Source organism: Balaenoptera ricei, chromosome 2, assembly GCF_028023285.1.
Source record: "Balaenoptera ricei isolate mBalRic1 chromosome 2, mBalRic1.hap2, whole genome shotgun sequence".
NCBI lineage: Eukaryota > Metazoa > Chordata > Mammalia > Artiodactyla > Balaenopteridae > Balaenoptera > Balaenoptera ricei.
The window spans coordinates 133,662,472-133,677,662 of record NC_082640.1 but is presented as its reverse complement, the minus strand read 5'-3'; the positions used below and the strand labels follow the sequence as shown (position 1 = coordinate 133,677,662).

General features: G+C 38.3%; 1 protein-coding gene across 2 annotated transcripts in view; it reads right to left on the bottom strand.

Moving 5' to 3' along the window:
* Positions 1 to 14,447, bottom strand: part of PRPF39 (pre-mRNA processing factor 39) — a 36,797-nt gene extending 22,350 nt beyond the window's left edge. For both annotated transcript variants that reach the window (XM_059914159.1, XM_059914156.1), the window contains exon 1: positions 14,302 to 14,447. The gene's annotated coding sequence lies outside the window, so the exon portion shown is untranslated. The remainder of the gene's footprint in view (positions 1 to 14,301) is intronic.
* Positions 14,448 to 15,191: the final 744 nt, after the last annotated feature.

The window sequence follows — 15,191 nt, the reverse complement described above, 5'->3', positions numbered from 1 at the left end:
AAGTCATCTTATGGTTAAGGCCATAAAATAATAAGGAATTATTCTTTTATCCTGTAAGGTAATACTACAATATATTTTCACAATTCACTTCATCTCTTCCACTAACAGTTTAAATGGAAACTGAATCATTAAATTATAGGGCATGTCTTCTTTTTAAATAGGGATTATTCTCAAAACTAAACAGACCATAAAATTGATTTACTCCTAAAATACACTCAGAATACATGATTAGTTAACATAGCACAATATAATGTAAAAAAGGATTAAGACTAAATGAATTCAAAGAAATAAATGCAAGTGTGACCAATAAACATATGAAAGGACTGAATCTTTACTAATAAAGATGTAAATTAAAACAATGAGATATCAAATTGGCAACAAAAAGATGTTTCTGGAGGACAGTCGCACAAAATATATCAAATGGCAATTGTGCATATTTTATGTTATGTAAATAATCAGATAAAAAACATTTATTTGTTTAAAAGCATTCACTAGAACACTATTATAGCGAAAAAAGAGGGTAGTATTAAGAACACTGCTTTAGCAGGTGGCATATTTGTACAATGGAATAATAATAATTTAAAAGGAAATATGTGCACCTGTCTTGATATAGAAAGATAACCACTACATTATATATTATATGCATGCTACACACAGATCTGTAAGGATTTATACCAAATTAAAATACACTAACAATATTAGTTGGTGTTAATGGCTGTTCTCCCCATATAACTGGGCTGACGCTTTCTTCTTCTGGCTTATCTGCAATTATTTAACTGAAGTTGGGAAAAAAAAAAAAAGGAGGTATTTTGTTTCATTTGTTTTGTTTTTAAGAAAAACCAGCTCCAGATATGACATGCCAGTGGTTGGCTGGATACAAAATTTTTTTTTTTGCAATTTTATGCCTCCTTTAAAAATCTGGGTTTCTCTATAGTCTACACAACCTAGCTCCACATAATAGTCACTTAGTAAGCTATTTTTTAAAAAATACAAATTCATTGGCCCCAACGCCAATGATTCTGAGTTCTAGGCTCAGGCCCAGAAAGTTGTACTTCTACCATGTTCTCTGAATGATTCAGAGGAACAGAAACTTATTCACGGGTAAACTCTGAACAATGGAACTGTTGCATCAAAGACCTGTGTATATTAAATTTGGGAATACGCTGACAACTTATCTTTAGGAAAGTTGTACCAGTTGTACCATTTGACAAGACACTTTTAGTTGACTATCCAACATTCCCTCTCACCATCTTCTCTCACCATCTTCCTAATAAAACATTGTTTTGGTTCAGAGCAGCAATATACCTAACCCCATGTAAGGATTATGAGTCTGAAAAGCACACCTGCTGCAGAGCTCTGGGAACAATTTTGCTTTTCTGATAAAAGGGACAGTCAACAAATAGTGTAGGCTCTACCACTTTCTTCTTACTTTGAATGTGAACATATCTGAAACAACTTGTATTCACAAAGCAGTCAAAAGAACTGGCCAGGAAAATTAAGAAATGCCAGCCAGCCCTGACATTATCAAGCTGCTAATAACACAATGCCAGCTTCATACTGTATAAGAAAATAAGTCCCTATTTGCTTAAACTAGTATCAATAGATGAGTTTTTCTATTACCTGCAGGAAAATGCATTCCTAACTAACCCACTAATGAGATATGGACATGAGAATGTCCATTTTTCCATCTCCTCTTGTCAGCACTAGGTATCATGAAACAATTTTTGCTCATCTGATTAAAAAAAGGAAAAAAGAGAGTAGTACCTCATTTTGATGTGCACTTCTTTAACTACAAGGATGTTGAATTTCCTTTTTTTCCCTTAAATACTATTTCACATCCTTTGTCTATATTTTCTTTTTTCCAATTTATTTATTTTTTTATTTATTTATTTTTGGCTGAGTTGGGTCTTTGTTGCTGCACGTGGGCTTTCTCTAGTTGTGGCGAGTGGGGGCTACTCTTCGTTGTGGTGCGTGGGCTTCTCATTGCGGTGGCTTCTCTTGTGGCGGATCACGGGCTCTAGGTGTGCAGGCTTCGGTAGTTGTGGCTTGTAGGCTCTAGAGCGCAGGCTCAGTAGTTGTGGTGCACGGGCTTAGTTGCTCCGCGGCATGTGGGATCTTCCTGGACCTGGGCTTGAACTTGTGTCCCCTGCATTGGCAGGCGGATTCTTAACTACTGCACCACCAGGGAAGCCCTGTCTATATTTTCTACTGCATTTTTTATGAATGGTTTGCACAAGCTCTCTGTAAACTAGAAAATGACACACATTGTAAAACATTTTTGAGTTTGTCTTCTTACTAGTTTTAGCTTTTTCTGTGTGTATTGAAGGCATCTTTTAAATTGTCATGTAGATTTGAAATCTGGATTTTAAAATATGTCCATTATTTCAAAATGCAGTATGAAGCAAATTTTTTCCCAAGAAAGGATAAATTTAAAATGTTAAATCAAGTGAACTTTGAGGCTGAATGCCACTGGAAGAATTAGTTATAACCAGGTAAATCTAGGGAATATTTTTTAAAAAGGAGAAGAAGAAGAAGAGGGAAAGGAGAAGAAGGAAAGTGGGGGAAGGTCAGGTGGGGACAAAAAAAAGTTTTCAACACTTGATGCATATCCAGCACTATACTACATTCCTTGTAGAGAATACACAGGTGTAAGATAAGGTCCTCATTCTAAGGCTTATTAACTATTAGTAGTTGGAGAGCGATAAAAAAAACATGCAAAACAATTAGAGGGACAGACAAAATTTCAAATGAAACGAAGTCAAAGTTTAGAAAAATCAATTGAAAATTATAGGCATCTAGCAAACCTTCATGAAATACAGAATTTGGTCTTCACTTTGAAAAACTATAGATTTTGGAACAATAGCGAAAGAACGATAAATTATTCCAAAATAGCGAATAGCCCACTTGGCTTGACAGAACAACCCTTCTTATTAACAGCAGACAAGAAGACGCAAATTAGGACTGGTTCCAAGACAAGAAGGAAATAAGACTGACCAGAATGAAGAGGGTCTGCATTGGGGAAGTGAAATGAAAGTAAGCAGCGTGGAGAGCAAGAGGAATCTGAGAAGAAATAATACAACCAAATCTAGTTGGTTACACGATAAAGGACAATCCCAAAGTTTCAATATTAGACTACCAGAAAAAATAATTCCCTTCTACTTGAACGACTGATTATTGTCATAAACTTTTCCAAGTTTACCAGTTGAGACCCTAGGAAAAGGCGCAGAAGCCTTTCAACTTATTTTGGTCTCTTTTGCCCCCTCCTTTAAAGAAAAGACACATTTGAAGACTAATTTTCCAGATACAATTTAGTCATTATTTTGTATCTTTTTTTCAAAGCATACTGTCAAAAAAACAAATGGAAAGTTGTTAGTTGATACATTCTGATTCATTTATTACCTGTCCTATTCTAACTGCATACTTAAGTGGGACATAAGGGTTTCTTCTGGAATCAGCAAATTTACCACACCCCTGGATCTTCAGAAATGATCAATTACTCCACACCCTCCAATTACAGTGTTATAAAAAGAGTTAAGAACGCCAGCCTTACCCTTAGGGAGATCATTTTTCTGATTACTTCAAAAAATTACATGGCCAAAAGAAAAATACACTAAAGTTATTTTTTAGTAAGTTATTCTAACATATACTTCATAATGTGGCAATTACTAGTACCAGTTTATTCTTAACAACCACCAATAACTTCCAACTAGCAACATAAAATGGCAAAGGGGTAAAAAACAACTATCAAAAGGAAGAAAACAACAGTGTGGTATTGGCATAAAGACAAACAGACCAATAGAACAGAAAGCCCAGAAATAAATGTTGGACAAGGGTCCCAAGTTCACTCAATGGGGAAAGGACAGTCTCTTTAACAAATGGTGCTAGGAAAACTGGATATTCACATGCAAAAGAATGAAGCTGAATCCTTATCTTACAGCATATACAAAAGTTAACCCAAAATAGATTAAAAATCTAAACGTAAAACCTAAAACTATAAAACTCCTAGAAGAAAACATACGGGAAAAGCTTCATGATATTGGACTTGGCAATGATTTCTTGGCTATGATACCAAAAGCACAGGCAACAAAAGCAAAAACAGACAAATGGGGCTACATCAAACTAAAAGTTTCATGCATCAAAGGACACAATCAACACACTTAAAAGACAAACAGCAGGGCTTCCCTGGTGGCGCAGTGGTTGAGAGTCTGCCTGCCAATGCAGGGGACACAGGTTCGAGCCCTGGTCTGGGAAGATCCCGCGTGCCACGGCGCAACTGGGCCGGTGGGCCACAATTACTGAGCCTGCGCGTCTGGAGCCTGTGCTCCGCAACAGGAGAAGCCGTGATAGTGAGAGGCCCGCGCATCGCGATGAAGAGTGGCCCCCACTTGCCGCAACTGGAGAAGGCCCTCGCACAGAGACGAAGACCCAGCACAGCCATAAATAAATAAATAAATAAAAATAAATAATTAAAAAAAAAAAAAAGACAAACAGCAGAAGAGGAGGAAATATTTGTAAATCTTACATCTGATTAGTAGTTAATATACAGAATAAAGAACTCCCATAACTGAACACTCAATTAAAAAATAAAAAAACGACTTAAATAGACATTTCTCCAAGGATGATAAACAAATGGCCAACAAGCACATGAAAAGATGCTCAACATCACTAATTATCACAGAAATACAAATCAAATTCACAGTGAGATATCACGTCAACACCGATTAGGATGGCTACTATCCAAAATACCCAGAAAATAACAAGTTTTGTCAAGGATGAGGTGAAACTGGAACCTTTGTGCACTAACTGTGGGATTATAAAATGGCACAGAAAATCAAATGGAGTTGCCTCAAAATATTAAAAATAGAGCTACCATATAATCCAAAAATCCCAGGGACTTCCCTGGTGGTCCAGTGGTTAAGACTCCGCGCTCCCAATGCAGGGGGCCCAGGTTCAATCCCTGGTCAGGGAACTACATCCTGCATGTCACAACTAAAAGATCCCGCAAGCCTCAATGAAGATCCCACACACATCCATGAAGATCCCACGTGCTGCAACTAAAACCTAGCACAGCCAAAATAAAAAAATATTAAAAACAAAAACAAAAATCCCACTTGAGTATATATCCAAACTAACTGAAAGCCAGGTATCAAAGAGCTATCTGTATACCCATGTTCATAGCCGCACTATCCACAACCACCAAAGTAGCAACCCAAATGTCCACCAACAGATGAAGAAGTAAATAAAATGTGATATATATATATAATGGAATATCATCAGTCTTTAAAATGAAGGAAATCCTGTCATACACTACATGGATGAACCTTGAGGTCATTATGCTAAGTGAAATAAGACAGTCGCAAAAAGACAAGTACTACATGATTCTATTTATATGGGGTATCTAGAGTTGTCCAATTCATAGAAAGAGAAAGCTAAATGGTGGTTATGAGGAACTAGAGAGAGGGGGAAAAGAGGAGTTGTTGTTTTAATGGGTATAGTTTCAGATTTGTAAGATGAAAAAGTTCTGGAAATCTGTTAAACCACGTGAATATACACAACACTACTGAACTGTACACTTAAAAATGGTTAAGAAGGGACTCCCCTGGTGGTCCAGTGGTTAAGACGCTGCACTTCCACTGGAGGGGGCGCGGGTTTGATCCCTATTCGGGGCTGGGGGGGGGGGGTGGAGACTAAGATCCTACATGCTGCGCAGCATGGCAAAAAAAAAAAAAAAAGATTAAGGTAAATTTTATGTGTTTTTACCACAATAAAGCTTTTTTTTTTAAAGGAAGAAGACAGCTAAGCTATAACTAAATTAGAAAGACAAAATACAAGAGACTAGGAATTAGAATTTCCAGATCTTTCTTTCACCATAAAAAGACAAAGTATAGTGTGGTAAATATAGAAAGAACAAAGGGGTAGAGGAGGGTGAGTCCTACTTCTCTCCCTTAATAGCATGAGATTCTAGGTCAGTCTTACTTTCCTCACTTCCAAATAAGACTAGCAATACTTGTATTATCAGCTTCACAGGGCTATTGAAAACTTCGGATGAGATAAAAGCATGTGAAAGTCTTAAAAACTATAAATTCACATAAATGAAGATACCACTGCAAACAATTAATTCCCTGGAAATTATTATCCAAACTTAAGGTGTTATACTTTAAAATTAATAACAAAAATAAAAATGAACTTTACAATGCATTTAGAATTTGTTTTGCAGAGGTTTTAAGAGGAGGAAGAAATAAATCTGTTGACTTTAACTTCAAAAAACTGGTAATCAACACAGCATTTATCTGAAGGCATTTATTTCTTGACTTTTCCATTTTAGATCTTTTTTGCTATTAGAGAAGATACGGGTTTAGTTATTATACATGCACAGCTTTCCTCTCATGTGCTCCCAATACAGTTATATCAGGTTGGGCTTAAATCAATATTCAAGTTTACATTATTATGACCAGGTAAACATTTTTTTCAAGCTATCTTGTACACTACAATTACATTTGCTTGCTTCTCTTTCTTTAAATCTTTCCTCATTTTCATATGTTTCGTTGCCTTTGAAAAATGACCCCACATCCTTGAGGTCTCATAAAGGTCCTTCAAAAACAATTGTCACTCATACTTATCAATTCTATTTTCCCTTCCAGAGCCATCCTTTCTGAAACCATCTAATCTTCTGCAACAATTTAGACTGGCTTGTCCTGTCTAGGTTTGTCTCTTCATTTCGATCCAAGGAATTCCTTTCACTTGTCCCCTTGGTTGAATCTCATTTATAATAAAATCTTTTTCTTTGTTGACTTACTTAAGGCAACAAGCATTCTGGCAACAAAGAAGACAAACAGGGCTGATGATTTCACCATTCAATATATAAACTTTCATTCAACTTCCCATTTTCGCTAAGACCCTTCACCCCTGCCCCACCCCCCACCAGCTGTGCCAACTTCTCTGCTTTCGTCCTCTTCAAATAACGAACATCCAGTTTTCTGCTGGCTATGCTAGATGGAGAAGGAAAATCTAGGGTCTAAACTACTCTAGACTTTTAACAAATCTTACAATTTTTTTTTAATTATTTATTTATTTATTTTATTTATGGCTGTGTTGGGTCTTCGTTTCTGTGCGAGGGCTTTCTCTAGTTGTGGCAAGTGGGGACCACTCTTCATCGCGGTGTGCGGGCCTGTCATTATCGCGGCCTCTCTTGTTGTGGAGCGCAGGCTCCAGACGCGCAGGCTCAGTAATTGTGGCTCACGGGCCTAGTTGCTCCGCGGCATGTGGGATCTTCCCAGACCAGGGCTCGAACCCGTGTCCCCTGCATTGGCAGGCAGACTCCCAACCACTGCACCACCAGGGAAGCCCACAAATCTTACAATTTTTAGTTGCATTCAGCACTCCCATCTTCAGAGGCCCTTGGAACCTGAAATTCCGGAGCCTTTCTGGGATTTTGTGGGAATATCCATCTTGTTTCTTATTAACTTCCCTCTCTGCAGGCACAGAGCTGAACGCAAAAAAATGAAAACCTAAGTTAATCAGTTAAAACTGGTCCATCTGCTTTCTTCCAAAACACTGAATTCTCATCTGTTGATACCTCCTCTTCTGTTCTTTACCCTTTTGGGTTTATTCTATTTTATTTCTTTTTTACTTTATCTGATTTATATTTTTCACTTATTTTACTGAATTTAGGTATGCAAATTACTCTATGCTGAACCCCTTTTATTTAGTATTTTTAAAAATCTCTAACCAATATCATTTCCTAGTGTAATAATATTCATTCAACAGATATTTAATGAGCTAATTCTGTGTGTCAGACACTACTATTCTAAGCACTGGAAATTTAGCTGTGAATGAAACAAAGTCCCTGCTCTCAAGGAGCCGACATTCCAGTGGGGAGATAGAGACTTTTTTTATCTAACTACATTTCTAATATGTATGTGGTACCAAGTGCTAAGAACAAAACAAAAGAGAGGATGAGGTAGTAAGAAAGCCAGTCATGCAGCTGTCTGGAGGAAGAAAATTACAGGCAGCAGAAGGAGCAAGTTCTGAGATAAGTAAGTGCCTTGTCTGGCACGTTCACAGAAAAACAGATCAGCAAAAAGGGCAGTATGGCTGGATTTGCTTAAATTTCCTCAATTTGACTTGAGTTCTTTCTAAGATTTGTCTTTACTAAGTATATCACAGTAAACTCCCTCATGTAAATGCCTATTTGTAAAAAGCAATTTCCTTTGGGTTATATTCTCAAAATTCAGTATGTAGCATAAACCTTAAAATTAAGCATAGCTTTGACCTATGTTTAAAAGAAAATATTCTAGAATTTTCTCAAGAAATAATGATGAATCTACAGGCAAATTATTAGAAGTATTAGACTTACAAAGTTATTGGCTAAAAGAGAAATATGTAAGAATAAGTAACATTTCTATCATTGGAAATAATTTTTTAAAGGCCATATGAAAGAATTAATCATGAACAAGCATGTTCCACTGCAGTATTTTTCCTAAGAAAATAACCATTTGTTAGTACACTATGTAGTCCAGCCCATATCACTCCGATGAAAATACTGATTTCTCATATTGACCTAGCTGCCACAACCAACGGTGGGTCAGGCTTTATCCTCCTAGATCTCCATTAATGCCCTATTTCCTTCTTAAAATTCTTTATACCTCCAAGAAGTAAATCTATTATGTTATCAGTCTCCCAATCCCCTCACCTCTTCTATTTTTTATTATTTTTTGAAATTTCTATTTTATATTGGAGTATAGTTGATTTACAACGTGTATGTTAGTTTCAGATGTACAGCAAAGTGATTTAGTTATATATATACATACATCTATTCTTTTTCAGATTCTTTTCCCATATAGGTTATCACAAAGTATTGAGTAGTTTCCCTGTGGTGTACAGTAGGCCCTGTTGATTATCTATTTTACATATGTAGCGTGTATATGTTAACCCCAACCTTCTAATTTATCTCTTCCCCCTCACCTTTCCCCTTTGGTAACCGAAAGTTTGTTTTCTATGTCTGTGAGTCTATTTCTACTTTGTAAATAAGTTCATTTGTATCATTTTTTAGATTCCATATATAAGACATATCATATGATATTTGTTTTTCTCTGTCTGACTTAACTTCACTTAGTATGATAATCTCTAGGTCTAGGCATGTTGCTGCAAATGGCATTATTTCATTCTTTTTATGGCTGAGTAATATTCCACTGATATGTACCACATCTTCTTTAACCATTCCTCTGTCCATGGACATTTAGGTTACTTCCATGTGTTGGCTATTGTTAATAGTGCCGCAATGAACACTGGGGTGCATGTATCTTTTCAAATTATGGTTTTCTCCAGATACATGCCCAGGAGTGCTTTTGCTGGATCATATGGCAGCTCTATTTGTAGTTTTTTAAGGCACCTCCATACTGCTCTCCATAGTAACTGTACCAATTTACATTCCCACCAACAGTGTAGGACAGTTCCCTTTTCTCCACACCCTCTCCAGCATTTATTGTCTGTAGACTTTTTGATGATGGCCATTCTGACCAGTGTTGAGGTGATACCTCACTGTAGTTTTGATTTGCATTTCTCTAATAATTAGAAATGTTGAGCATCCTTTCACGTGCTTTTTGGCCACCTGTATGTCTTCTTTGGAGAAAAGATCTTCTGCCCATTTTTTGACTGGGTTGTTTGTTTTTCTAATATTGAGCTGCATGAGCTGTTTGTATATTTTGGAGATTAATACCTTGTTGGTCACATTGTTTGCAAATATTTTCTCCCATTCTGTGGGCTGTCTTTGCATTTTATTTACGGTTTCCTTTGCTGTGCAAAAGCTTTTAAGTTTAATTAGGTCCCAATTGTTTATTTTTGTTTTTATTTTCCTTATTTTAGGAGGTGGATCCAAAAAGATATTGCTGCAATTCATCCTGAAAAGTGTTGTTCTGCCTATGTTTTCCTCTAAGAGTTTTCCCTCACCTCTTGTATAATCTTCCCTCCCTTTTGCTCTCAAAGTATTTGTCCTGTACCCCTATTATAGCACTCCTATAAAAGTTGAAATACATAACCATCATGTGTCTTTTGCTCTCTAAGTATTTGTTCTGCACCTCTATTATAGCACTCTCATAACAGCTATATTATTTGTCCTCCTCCTTACCTTGGCCACAATGGATGAAGTATCTCTGCTGCTACAAAAGGTCAAACCCTGAACTCACGACTTGGATCACTTCTCCCACCCATCTTCTCAAGAATGTTGCTTCTTGGGCTTCCCCGGTGGCGCAGTGGTTGAGAATCCGCCTGCCAATGCAGGGGACACAGGTTTGATCCCTGGTCCGGGAAGATCCCACAAGCTCGTGTGCCACAACTACTGAGCCTGTGCTCTAGAGCCCGTGAGCCACAACTACTGAGCCCGCGTGCCGCAACTACTGAAGCCCACACGCCTAGAGCCCGTGCTCCACAATGAGAGAAGCCACTGCAATGAGAAAGCCCGTGCACCGCAACGAAGAGTAGCCCCCGCTCGCCGCAACTAGAGAAAGCCCGCGCGCAGCAACGAAAACCCAACACAGCCAAAAATAAATTAATTAATTAATTAAAAAAAAAAAAAAGAATGTTGCTTCTTAAATTATCTTCACTCTCTCCTTATCAGTTTCTCTCAGTATATATTACTTCCATTAGCCTTCAAACATGTAAAAATACCTCTCATCTTTTATATAATAATTTATAATATACATACTATAATTTAGCTTATAAACAACCAAAGGGCAATCATAAGCTATGTTAAGGATTTGGATTTTGTTCCAAGTACAACGGGAAGACAATGAAGTCGTCTACTTCTACACCCTCCATTTACTCGTAAATTTGGATTCTTCTTTATCACTACTCTGAAATTCCCCCAAGATCACAATTTCCTTGTTTATAAATCCAACTGGACATGTTCTGATTCATCTTTCTGATCTACTCTTCACGGCATCCAACAGTAATGAGGACTTCCTCCCTGAAAGGCTCTCTCTTCTTGCCCTTTACTGACATATCACAGTCACCTAGTTTTGTTGTGTTTTCCAGTTCAGCTCATTTCAGCTTCAAGGTCTTAGTGTATGCAGTTTCTTCTACCTGGAATGCTCTCCCACCCCTGTACCTCACCCCCACACTCCCACTCAGAGCTTTCAACCTAACTGAAGCCCACTCATTAATCTGGGCACATTTAAACATCCCTTCCAGAAAAGTATTCCCATACCCCCCAAATTAGTTAGGTTCCCCCAATGATGCTTCCATAGCATCCTTTTTCCCCATAGCACACATCACATTTGTGATACTCATTCAATGTCTATCTTCCCTTGTCTCAAATTCCCTGAGAATAAGACCCAGGTCTACAAATACGTAGAGATACAGTACACACGCAGGCCTAGTACGCACTTAATTCATTGTATAATAAACAAAAAGCATCACAGGCCTTACCCTCCACCCAGAGTCCTAGTTTATTATTTTCATAATCAATTGGAGAGTTGTATAATAAAGTGCTTGGGCTTTAGAGCCTGATAGAACTGAATTAAAGATCTGGCCCAGTTTCTCATTAGGGAACTTTGAGCAAGTTACTTAACCTCTCTAAACCTCATCCACAAATAATCACACATACCTTGCTATAAAGATTAACTATCCTCTTCTTTTATACTGCTACTGTTACAATATAAATAATTATTCTCTCCCCTCTTGAATAATGTTTTTCAAACATTATTCAGAATGCTTCAAACCAGCTTATTTTTTTTTAAAGGAAAAATACAGAGTAAAAAAATACATCAGAGTGCAATGCACACGTTAAGGGCATACTGTTGAAATACACACAGAATTCAACTATTGGATTATTGGATTGAAATGTTACATGTACATCCTATTATGGGTTGCAGTCAAAAAATTTGAAAAACATTGCTACACTATTGCTACAGATAAATTAATATTATTAGAATATTAAATTCAGTGAGAACAGGGCCCTTGGTTTTGTTCACTACTATGTCCCTAGAACCTAAAATAGTGTCTAGTATAAAACAGCACAATAAATATTTGTTGAAAGACTTGAATGCTGTATCTGGTCCCAATTTAACTTTTCTAACGTATTAATCCTACAGTATTCCTTACTGTCATTTACAGAGGCCAACACATTCTCTTGCCTGAGCCTGGGCTCATGCTATTCTCTCAGAATAACAAAAGTTTCCTCCTTTTCTCAATTCACCAAGCCAGTCGATGCCCTTTTACTACTCTGTACTTTCATATATAAAACCATATGAGAGACATAAAGTCCACAAGTATAAAAGAAAACATGATATATTAAAAGTGAATATGCAGTACATGAAAAAATACAGTTCTACATCAAGTTCATACAGTTCAAGTTTTAGTTCAGTTATGACATACATCTAACAATTCAGCATGCCATCTTAAAATTTAAAAGCTCTTTTGGAGGATGACTTAAATAACCCATACTCAATTAAAAATGAGAAGTCTGATCTATTACCTTCTTTTCTATCTCTCTAAAGGCATTTATGCTGACAGAGGTACTCAAAATCATACCACTGATTATTCTTTTCATAAAGAGGGCAACACATAAAAATCTGAAGTCATCACTAAGGACTGAAAGTCAGGAGTTTGAGTACTGCAAATCAACTAGCTCTGCAATCCAGAAGTCACTCTGTGCCTCATCCACACATAAGCCAATTTGAAGACTCAAAGTGTTTAGAAGAAAAGAGGCTATCATAACCACTGGTTTTGGAAATTGTTTTCAGAGGCTGAGCAGAATGTTCACAGATTGACCTTTTTAAAGTTTCCACGTATTAAGCACTTACTATGTTCCAGAAACTGGACTTTATTTACATAAATGTTTCTATCATCTTTGGTCTTTGAAAAAAAAAAAAACACCATTTGGCTGGAACTACTTTCTTCCCCCTTTGGCTACTTTTCAAAAAAAAAATTAAAATCCTATGTTTTATGCAGAATTATTTGTTAGCATACCACAGAAGTTTCTGTTCTTTCTCTCTCTTCTTTTTTTTAGGTTATTACAAAATATTGAATGCAGTTCCCTGTTCTATACAGTAGGACCTTGTTTATCTATTTTATACATAGTAATTTATATCTACTAATCTTTCTCTTGAAAAAAAGCCACACACACACTTTTTATCTTTCCCGTATTCAACTACAAGTAAGCAAGTAAAAACACTACCAAATATTCTGACACTAAAAAAATTCTGCATTTCAATTCTCACTTCAAATATCTCTCACCACCTACTAATTAGCCATCTTTGGTAACCCCTAATTATTCCAGACTTCACAATCTTAAAAACTTGTCTTCTTTAGTACAACTCCTTTCTTCACTTTATCCCTACCAGAGGCTGAAGAGTGGAAAATTCCAACTTTTGCAATTTTAGAATGAGGTTATAAAGGAGGGGGTGGGGAGGGACACCTGACAGTAGTTGCTTGTTTTTTTCAATCCACTTAAGCTCTCCAAGCCAAAAACACTTAAGTTCCAACATGAGTTTCATATTTCCCTGTATGAAACTTGCTTTCTTAGGTTTCAACCTTTGCAACTGTAAAAAGAAAAGTGTTACGTATTTCTGAACAAGGATCAGTTGCCAAAATACCTGATGTCCTCAAAGAAAAGGCAACATGAATATTAAACTAAAATTTTAGTAGGCATAAATATAGTACATAATATGGTACTTAATAACACATTAAGAGCAGTACTACTAATTAACTTAAAGATGTGATTTTTGGAACGAGAAAAATACCAGTGTTGGTCTCTGGCTACAGAAGGTAAACATTATTCTTTAATGTTTGGTTTTTCTGCTTCTACCCTATCCTGCCAAAAGCTTTAGCTGATCTTTGGGGTGCTGTGACTCAGGGTCCCAGAGTGTGGCTTTGGTTAGAACGCGAAACGCGCCCTACAAGGCGCCTAAAAGTTTAACACAATTTGTATTATATTCTCCCAATCCTCTGGGTCCCTTCCACTTCCAGTCGTCCCAGCCACAGTGATTCCGAACTCTCGGGAAAGCATGGGCTTCAGACTTACCCCCAAACCTCTTCCTAAATCAAAGTGGAGGCCCACATTTCCCCCCCCGTCCTGAAGCACCGGCAGAGAAACGTGTGGTCTAAGAAAAGAAACCTCGCACCGCTCCACCCAACAGGTGGGAAGGAGAAGGGATGGACAGCTGGGCCCCGAGGCCAAGGCAGGCCTCAAACAGGGCGGGAGAGGGAGGCCGCAGCCTCAGCGCGGCCTGAAACAAGGCAGGCCCCTTGCTGCCCCGCGTACCACCCCCTCCGGCCAATTCCAAGGCGCCCGCCCCAGCTGACCTGACGATGGATGCCACTCAATGCCATGAGCCGCAATCTGGGCCAACCGAGCCGAAGAGGGCACTTCCACCGTCTCTGTCCCCACAGACACCACAGCAGACGCCACCACCGCCACAGCCGCCTAGTCGAGAGTGCGGCGCGCATGCGTCGGTGTCCCCGGAGGCGAGGAAGTCACGTGGCTGCGCAGCGCGCAGGCCTCGCCCTCCGCGGGATCGGCGGGGGCCGGTCCTGCCCGGCCACGCCTTGCCCAGCCCAGCCCCACCTCGCCCAGCCCCGCCCCATTCCCCGCCCCGCCGCCACGGAGGGCGGGGCCGCTGCTCCAATCCAGTTTTTCCTCCTCTGCGGGGACTTGCAGAGCAGAATGAGAGTGTTCAGCGCCTTCCACACCCCTGATTTTTAATACAGACAGCGCCCCGTCCAGTCAAAGAAGAATACTGTTACTATTTTTGGGCAAACAACTGCCTAGGCTTCACGCCTCTACCTAAAAATGGTCAGAAATTCAGCCTTAAACTCCTAAATCTCACGATGGTTTGGACTCTGGGTCCACCCAGGTTTCCTGAAGGTGAAACAATAGTGGAGTTAGGGGCTTGAGGAACTGATTATTAAAGGGATATGTAAAATTATTCCCTGGACAAATGAAGGCTGCACTATTTTGACAATCTTAGCAGTACTCTTCAGCTGTACTCCCATCCTCAGTTTAAAAAAAAAAACTTTTTTTTTTTTTTTTTCAAATCTGGCCTCTCTCCTGTTTATATTTCGAGGTTCCTGAATTCACCAACCATTTACCAAGGCAATCGCTTGTTCAAGATTCAATAGTATCACAACTGGGCTGCAATTTCCTCCTCTGGAATCTGTCTGCTTCCAGAAATATTTCTCTGCAAGATGATGTT